The sequence below is a fragment of the Belonocnema kinseyi genome, chromosome 8, assembly GCF_010883055.1.
Source record: "Belonocnema kinseyi isolate 2016_QV_RU_SX_M_011 chromosome 8, B_treatae_v1, whole genome shotgun sequence".
Taxonomy (NCBI): domain Eukaryota; kingdom Metazoa; phylum Arthropoda; class Insecta; order Hymenoptera; family Cynipidae; genus Belonocnema; species Belonocnema kinseyi.
The window spans coordinates 85,995,344-86,005,583 of record NC_046664.1 but is presented as its reverse complement, the minus strand read 5'-3'; positions in this window follow the sequence as shown (position 1 = coordinate 86,005,583).

Genomic DNA, 10,240 nt, shown 5'->3' with positions numbered 1-10,240 from the left:
TATTGTCCCTCATCTTCAGGAGAATTATCAGACGATGCCTGTTACTTTAAGCCCTTTACGATGTGACCATCGAAACTCAAAGTTGACCTTCTTCGAACGGTTCATTACCGGAAAAACCCAGCGACCGAAATTTTGCCTGCCCTTAGCAAATGGTATCGCCTATCGACCCCACTAACTAATATTGAATTCTAATTGGTGAATCTTACCACTTCTGTATTTCGACTTACACCTCAATGTAACTTCGACCGTAAGATCTAGTCAGATCTTTGCGAACCGTCGGTATCTTCACCTCGTCTTTTCAATTCTATTCCCTAAGCAGGTCTACTTATATTTACCATTTTTTATAGTCCTGTAAATAGTTTGTGTTGTACTCTAAAATATATGTGCATCATTAATTTGAATAACTGAGTCATTACATTTATAACCCCTGACCTACATGCAACGTAAAACTATTCTTTTTACAGGCATAAATAATTACAAGCAGACATTTTTTAAACTCACAATCAAACGGATGTCGTAAAGACGTCGCCAAATTTTGTGCCCACTGGGTAGGAATCAGAAGATTATTTATCATAGCATTGTACGCGCCAGTTGATAGTGATCCCAGGGAAGTGAAGGACGCCTTCTGGGACACTTTAAATGGCACAATAAATAGTTGCGAACATGGGGAAAGAATAATTCTGCTAGGAGGCAGGAACGGATGGGTGGGCATCCAAAATTAGGATACAGAAAGAGTACTAGGTAATTTTGAGGATCCAAGAACAAACTATAACGGAGACAAATTAGTTCGTCTATGCTTAGAAAGGAGCCTATTTATTGCAAATATTTGATTTAGGCATAAAATGATCCACATGTACGCCTGGTCTAAAGGAAATAGCCGCAGTATAATAGACTTTCTTGTTGAGGATGAAAGACTAAGAAAGTTTGTCAAAGATGCAAGGGCCATGCGGGGTTCTGAATGCAATACTGATCATTACCTTCTGATCTCTAAAATTAACTTAGGTCGGAGATGGAGAAAAAAGAGAACAAAGCAAACGCGAATAAAAATTGAGAACCTACAGAAACCGGATATCGTGTTAAAAATTTGGCACGATAAATAGAAGGCATGCAAGAATGTGTCTCTGGTCCTAAATAATTATAATAGTGAAAAAAGTTTTTTTTAAAATACTATTTTAGAGAAATACCGACCGTGCTGTCGTCAAACCCTGCAAGCAATTTGCAATATTGTCAATGGGCTAGTTATGAGGTTTACATTTATCAAAGTGAGGCAAAATAACAAAAATCGCTCACGAACATTATGCACAAATAACGCAAAAACTAATGTTTTTGCACTTGAAATGCAAATAAACATATTTGGTCTGACATACGTATCAGTCTGGTATCAGCTGTGTCAAAGCAGCACTAGCGCAGCGAGTAGACAACTTCGAAATTCTAGGGGTCTATAGGTAAAACAGATTGCATGATTACCGTCAGAGAAAAAAACCTAAATGTGTTTTCCGCTCGGTTTTTCGATAATCATTATTTGCTTAAATAAACTTTTTTCTTCCTCCAACTCTTTGCAAGGCCGCAAACGATCCTTTAATATTTATTAACATTTCCCGAAAAAACTTTCCGCGTTATTTATACTTTCATTTTTCAATGTGGGTGAAAAAATATTGATCTTAGGGCAAAGATATTATAAGCCTAGATGCGGCACGTGTATAGTTCGAGGAACTAATTGTAGACGGCGCTCCCGGCGAAAATTGCCCGATCCCCCCCCCCCCATGCCTCTCAACCCGAAAATCGCACCTACCAACTACTTTGCCAATCTTCACCCGTCGAACAAGTCCACGAAATAGCCGATACTAAGTCGTTAAATACTAAATACTTAAAAATATGAAATACAAATTTTATATCGAGAATTTTGATTTATTATTTTCAATTAATGAATCAATTATTTAAATCAATTTTGCATCAAGAAAATATGTAGATGCAAAAGATTTACTCTTAAATTGAATTAAAATGTAATTGTATCGTAATAAATATTTTTAGCTAGCATCTTTTATGGAAAAAATTAGTCATTACGCAATTAAAATTTACTGCCTATGAATAATATTATTTTGTTGTTTTGAAAAAAAAGCTGTAGAAATTCTACTAAATGAAACTATACGTTTCAAGACATTAAAAGTTTTAATTGAATAACATATTTAGTTGAAATTTAAAATAAATAATTTTTCAAATAAATATGATCGTACAGTGTTCTCGCATGTATAATTAGCGATTTGGAGTTTTTAGATGTAGAGTTAAATTTTATAGGAATACCGCCTCCCTCACGATTATTAATTTAAGTAAACAATAATTCGTAAATTTATATGTTTGTGTAATTAATTATGAATTAAATAAATTATAACTAAACGATAAAATTATATAATAAAATTATTTTTTATTTTATTTTTTTATATAATATTTTATAGAAATTTATGTATCTTACTATGTATATAAATTATGTCCCGATTTTTTAAATAGATAACCCCATAATTTCAATATTGAAAAAATGTATTTTTGAATTTTACTCGAGTGTTTTATCAGAATATATAAATATTTTGCCTTAAATTTCTCAATTTAAACTAAAAGGTCAGAAATTATTGGAAAGTTTCAAAAATATTTATCTCTTAATTGTTAGTTTGTAATAAAATAATTCGTAAATGAACTATTTATTGTCGCGGGCACATTCTCATCGTGCGCTATGCCCGTGGCTCGCAAGTTTGAGCGCGCCTGGGGCGCGTGTCTTTTGATTCCCGCGATTCGCGCTCAGATATTTATTCTTTGCATTTAGAATGCTTGAATGAAACTTTATTAAAAATATCTTTTTATATCGAAGTATTTATATGCGTGTTCATATTCTGAATTTTTTTCTTAAATAAGTATAGTTAAAGATTAAGTTTTTCAAAGCTCTGTAGGCTTTGAGGTCCACAATATTATCGCCACACTCGCGCTAATCACTCGTTTTTTGACAAACAGTTGTAAATTTATATTTTCTGAACCACCTTAAAATAAACTTAAAAAATACAATCCTTTTTTAGACATTTATCTCTATCTCGCGTTGTTATGCTAGTAATAGGATTTTGGTTCTCATATTATTTTTTATACGTATATAAAGCAAAATATCCTACAAGTGTTCTTTTAGATTTTTAAAGTATATTGCGTCTTTTAGCGTAATATCCCAGTGGGCACAAAATTTGGCGACGTCTTTATGACATCGTTACGGCATCTTTACGACAACCTTATGACAACCTATGTCCATGTCGTTTCGATGTCTTTGTGATATCGTAAAGACATCGTCAGATCATACGACTTATTCACGATATCGTAAAGACACCTTAACGACATGGACATAGGATGTCTTAAAGTTGTCTTAAAAATGTCGTACCGACGTCGCCAAATGTTGTGCCCACTGGGATTAGAATTTTCGATTATCTGCATATATTACTTACGATAAAACAAAATTATGAGTCCTATTTAAAAGTGGTTTAAAGAAATTTTGTAGGATTTTTCAAAACCTATCATTTCAATTTGAGACATTTTGTCGTATTTTGCGTCATTTGGTTCAAAATTGGAATTAAGTGGTGTCAAATTTCGGGCAATTCTGATACTTTCTCCATCATAAATAATAAGAATGCCATAAATGAATACTAATTTGTATCACTTTTTTGGGCGAATAACTTTTTTCTATCAATTTGTTTTTGTACCTTTTGTTGTTTTTCCACAAATTTTTCATTTTTATTTTCAATACCATTTTTATGATCAAAACCAAAACTATGTGTCATGTCAAAAAGTGACTCATAACAAATTTGTAGCTCTTTTTCGGGTAAATAATTTTTTTCAAATCATTTTTTTTCGTAACTTGTATCATTTTTTCACAAAGTTTTTTTTTATATTTTCAATGTTATTTTTCGCGAATAAAACGAAGCGTACGCCTCCTAACAAAAGTGATTATTAACGAATTTGTAGATCTTTTTTGAGATCACAATTTTTGTTGATTCATCTTCTTTTGTATCCTGCATAGTTTGACCACAAAATGGGATTTTTTATATCTCATTATTTTTTGAACAATAAAAATTAGAATTTTCAATTTTACAAGAAAATCCAAAAAGTTGTATGATAATCTTGTAGGGCTTTTAAAAAGCAATGTTTTTCTTTACTTTTTTTCATATCGTACGTTGTTTGGCTTATAATTTTGATTTTCGATTGATATTAAAAATTTTGAAAATGCTATAACTCTGAGAATTTTTTTTGTATAAAAAAAAGTGATCTGGATAAAAAGTTTGGCCTTCTAAGTACTATTAATAGCCGTAAATAAAAATTTTAAGTATAGAAAAAATGGTCCCAAAATTTGTATTTTTATACAAAATGGCTGTTAACGAACTCGTCCTTTCTTTTCGGACTTGTCGGACCTTTCTTTTCTTATCCTTTCTCAATCATAAATGATGAGAATGAGCAAAGTTAGAGGCCTTTCATTTTTTTTAAATTCATTTCAGTTTTTAAATCGCTTAAATTCTCTAAAGTAAAACGCTGTTACTTTTCTCTGTAATATTGATCCAATATAAATGAAATTGAGTGGAATAAAAGTTACGAACTTATAGATAACATTTAGTATGTTTCCTTATTATTAACTTTTAAAAAATTGTTCTTTTTTCCTCTATTCGGAATTCAACTCGTTTGGTTAGAAATTCTAGTATTCAATTGAAAATTTTATTATTCTGTAAAAAATGTAACTATTTTGTTAAAAAGTCATGTTGCTTCGTTAGGATATTGTTAAAAATTCGTTTTTTTAAATAAGAATTAATTTTTTTATCTAACAAGGTAAACATTTCATTTTTAATTTAAATTGATATTTTTATTAAAAATTAATATTTTCTGGTTTTAAATTGCTCCTCCTGGCTTTAAAATTCAAAAATTTTGTTAAAAAATAATATATTTTGTTGAAAACTCGTCTTATTTTGGTAGATCATTAATACAATGCTGGAAAATTCATTTCTTTGGTTAGAAATTTAACTTTTTGTTTTCACTATTTATCTTCTTTAATTGAAAATTAAACGACTTGCTAAAAGTTGAACTTTATCATTGAAGATTCATATTTTTGGTCTCGCCTTGATCTTTGGGGTTGACTCTTTTGTTGAAAGTTTAATTTCTCGATTTAGTTGAAAATGAATCTTTTTTTTAACATGTAACAATTTTATTGATATTTTGGGCTTTTTGGTTACGTTCTAAATTAATTTTTCATCTGAAAATTGGCAATTTTACATTTTTGTTAAAAATGTATACTTTATAAGTTTAAAATTTAATTATTTGTTAGAACATTCTTTTGTTTTGTTGAAAATTCATCTTTTTGGTCGAAAATTAATTTTCTTGATTTTTTTTACATCGTCTATTTATTAAAAATGAAATTGTTAAGTTCTAAATTAGTGTCTTTTGATTAATGATTTAACAATATGGTAGAAAATTAGAGTAGAATTCGTTTTTAAATGAACTTTTCTGTGTTTTTTTCATGTTTGTTAAATCTAGTTTTTTTTAAAATCATATTTCTGCAAGATTTACCTCTTTGGCTTAACATTGAACTTTTTTTGTTGGCAATTTGGTTTCTTATGTTAAAAATTATTTTTTTTTGAAAATTGCAACTTGTCTATTCTTGATTAGAAATGGATCCCTTATAAGTTTGAAAATTCAACTATTTGGTAGAAAATCAATGGAATTTGTTTAAAAGCGTTTCATATTGCACTCAAATCAATTAAAAGTGAGTTTTAAATAATTACTGATACGAGGGATTTTATTAGCTGTAAGGCATAGCGTGTATATATGTTCGTGTGTGTGCGTATGTATATATATATATTGAAAAAAATTTCGAAATTAATTTATTTCGTCAAGTGAATTTTTTTTAAGTTTGCAATAGCAAAGAAAAATGATCCAATTAGGGATTTCAAGTGTTTAAAATCGTAATTGATTTTTTTCATAAATAGTTTCAAAATAATTTTTACATTGTACACATCATCAATATGATATACCTAAAAACCAGCTGATGTGCACAATGTGAAAATTATTTCCAAACTATTTATGAAAAAAATAAATCACGATTTTTGAACCCTTAAAACCCCTAATTGGATAGTTTTTTTTGTTATTGCAAACTTAAAAAAAAATTCATTTGAGGAAATAAATAAAATCAAAAATTTTTTCAATCCTTGGTGGGAATTTTTTTACAAGTACGAAAAAGTATAACTATTTTTACAGGAAAACACCAATGAATATAATAATTTTTTAAATACTAAAAAATCCAGGTGGCCGTTTTAATCAAGGAAACAAATCTCCGGTCATTTCCCGGCTCGCAAAAAATTATTGAATTATTTTAATTCTTTGAAATTCTATCCTTTTCCATTTTTTTGTAATAGCCTTAGTTGCTGAGATGCACCTCTAAACGCCTTATATTTCTTTAGAATTTTTTTGGATTCTTCGATTCTTTGAATTATTTTTATAAACTATTTGGATTTCTTTGAATTTGTGAATTCTGATGAGCATAAGAATTGCAAGTGGTTAACTGCCCTCAAACTTTTAAAATTAAATTTTAATTTGCAAGGCACAGTCTAGTTAATGGTTTTTGCAATCAAACAAATTATAAGGAAAAAAAATGTAGGATGAATTTATATAGTGAAGAATTCGAACCTTCAATTCACTATTTTTGTAAAAATTATACTTTTTCAATAATGTTTGAAACTTCGCTACAATTCTAAAATATGACAAGAATTTTTTAAAACTTATTTATATAGTATTTCGAAAATTTCTCTTTTAAAAGAAACCAGACGAGGAATTAATTTAACTTTTTCATTTAACTAAATTCTGAATTAATTAAAAATTTATTTACTTTTTATATTTATTTAGTATCCTGAAAATGTCCCTTCTTAAAAAAGAGACCGTAAAAGAAATTAATTAATTTTAACATAATAATAAATATAATAATTTTAGGCCCTCATTAATTTTAATATTTTAGGCGTGTATAGACAGCCCCGAGTCAGCTATAGATATGGCTGGCGAAGGCAAGTGCGAGAATCGAGAAACAGACAATCACTGGCACTTTCGGTTTGGCTTTCGCCTTGGCCCCACCCCTTCCGTTATACTCATCACATGGCCTTAAGGCAAATCGCAGAAAAAAGTTTGAGAGTAGGAAAAAAAGTTTTCTGTGCATTTGTTGACCTAGAAATGCTTTTGACAATGTAGATAGAAGTAAACTTTGGGAAGTCCTGAAAGAGTATCGAATCAATGGATGGCTCTTACAAGCTATAAAAACAATATATACGGGTAGCAAAGCGATTGTAAGGGTAAATGGGAAATTGAGTGACTGTTTGAACATTATTTATAGACAAGTGTGTAAGAATGACTCTTTTTCGTTCGAAGGAAAGAGTGACTAAACACTATGCGATATTTTATTAAATGATGAGAGAATTGAACAATTTGATAATTTCGAATACCTTGGTAGCTTATTTATTAGGAACGGGAAGATAGATGAGGAATTAGATAGACGCATAAACGAATGTAAGAAGGTTGTAGGTAGAGCAGGGCCCCTTATCAGAAGTAAAAATACATCAAATAAAGCTAAAATGGCAATACATAATTCTATACTTGTATCGACTGTACTATGCGGTAGCGAGACATGTACGTATCAAGAAAAAGATAAGAGTAAAATTAACGCATTTGACATGAGATGCATGCGCATAATATGCGGGAAAACTCTGATGGACAAAGTGAATAGCGAGATAATTCTGAAAGAATATGATGCAGAAGAGACGCTGCTAGACAACGACTAACGAAACAAGTGTATCAAATTAAAATAAATGGCAGTGTGCCCAGATGCAGACCGTGGGAAGAATGGTTAGAATGTGTGAATAAGACCCTAGTTAGAACAGACATGAGAAGCCACCGAAACACGAAAGCCTGCATGAAAAAATGTATGAACGCAAAAGAAGCTAGAGAAGTATGCCAGGACAGAAAATTATGACGGCAAATAGTTAATAAAAAGAGTGTCACTAGAGTGAATGACGCCTGAAACAAAAGACCCCGGACACTAATGGACCCAAATGGGAAACCTTACATAACGACTTTGTGAGGATCGTCACTTGGGGTGATTGCTAGAGAGATTGATCAGCATCCTGGGTCGTAGCAGTGTTGCGGAACGAACGTGTTATTTACATAAATGACACGAGAATTCAGGATAAATATAAAATATTCTATCCCCTCCTCACATTACTCATTTCCCCACCGAGTGAGTCACTCCTACCCCGAAAAGGAAATGGCCTAATGCTGTAATAATAATTATTATTATTACTATTAAATAGTAATTAAATATAATTATTACTATAAAGCTGAGCCTCAATGGCTCAGTTGGTTAGACACTCGGACTTCACCTCAGAGGTCCGTGGTTCGATCCCTGAGCCGGTACCTCTAGACATTTTTCAATGTACCTTTACTGAGGTTGTAGTGGTTCGCAACACACCTTAAGCTGTAGGTCCCCCCATCGTGTACTTGACTGCAACTCAGTCCGTCAATGATGGGGTAAAAGCCAGGCTTTGTCCAATATGTCTGGGCAGACTGCTCTGATCTGATCACTTGATTGCATTATAAAAATGTGTCCGTGACTAATGATATATACAGGGACAGCCCCGTGCAAAATGATCAAATAAAAATCCAACTCTAACCAAAAAAAAAAAAATGCCTTCGACATATTGGGCAGCTAAGCCTGTGACAACATTTGAACATAGAAATAATAATATATTAGATTTGAACATTACGTAGAAAAGTTCGCAATTTTCGATAAAATCAAGTGCGAAGCGTGAGATACGTGATGAGAATGTATTCGTTAAAGCCGAAGGAGCTTTAAGAAAAGAGAATTCACAATCACCAAATGATAATCGTCGATGCTTTGTCCTTTAATTCGACCGAGCGCGTAGCGCGAGGTGAATGTATCACCGAGCGCAAAGCGTGAGAAAAATATATTGTCGAGCGTGCAGCGTGAGAACCAACAAAATACGTGACAAAATACGTGATAAGTTTGGGGGGGGGGGTCTGCCGAAGTATCATTCTCCATGTGAAGGCTAATAAAAAAAGTATCACGTAGGGGGAGGGGGTCGGAAATTCTTGAAAAATATATTTTGTGAATATCAATTTTTTATAGGTGACACTTATAGGTGAAACATATAGGTTCCTGTATAGGAACCTATATAGGAATTTTCAGTGGGGGCGCACTCAAACTTGCGAGCGAAGCAAGTTGCGCGCACAGCGCGCAATGAAGCTGTGTCCGTACAGCGGGTAGTTTTTTTATTTTAAAAGCTGTATTTTTCTATTGATTACATAAATGTAGATATCTATTCTTGCAACTGAATGGATGAACCATTTTTTCAACAAGAACAATTTTTTTGCCAAAACATCGATATGTGAAATATTGCGTAAATTGGTAAGAAAAAGGGTAAATATGTAGAGTACAAAGTTGTTCAGTATTAAAGTTTCTACATAAAAGTATTTTACAGTTTTTTTAAATAGTGCGTTCCATCGAATTAAATTCTTAAATATTTACTTTGTTAATCATGGCTGCCTCTGCACTCGATGTCTTCGCTCGTATCGATTTGTTTCATTTCGGAAAAATAACGCAGCAGAGCACGGGAGATTTGACAAATGATAAAACATGTGAATTATACAATATTTTTAAACATCTAACCATATCTTAAAGATTATATTTGTGCAGTTTTATTAGCTGAAATGTCTAGTGATTTGAAAAAATTGGCCCGATAAAAAATATGCGGACAAGATTTGTCATAATATCTGACAAAAGACAAGTGACTATCAGGTATGTCACATATAATATAATGGGTGGCGGGAGTGTCTTCCAAGAATACTCTCTAATTCCGATACTTTTCTGCATCGCCTTGAATCGAAACGATATCGAGGCAATTCCAGAAAACATTATTTTGAATGGACACGACGGGAAAGGTTGATTCTATTCGACGCGTCATGTTGCCTCAACACGGTTCCAGCTAACAAGGTTGCAGAAGAGATCTGTAACTGTTCTAGAACGCAAGAGAACGTGTTTTAGAACAGTTTAGTAACAGGTTACAAACCAGCGAGTAACTGTCATCCCCCATATGCTAAAACAATTCTGTTACAGTTTTAGAACATTGAACCAGTGTTATGTAGCAATTCTGTAACTGGTATAGAACGCTGT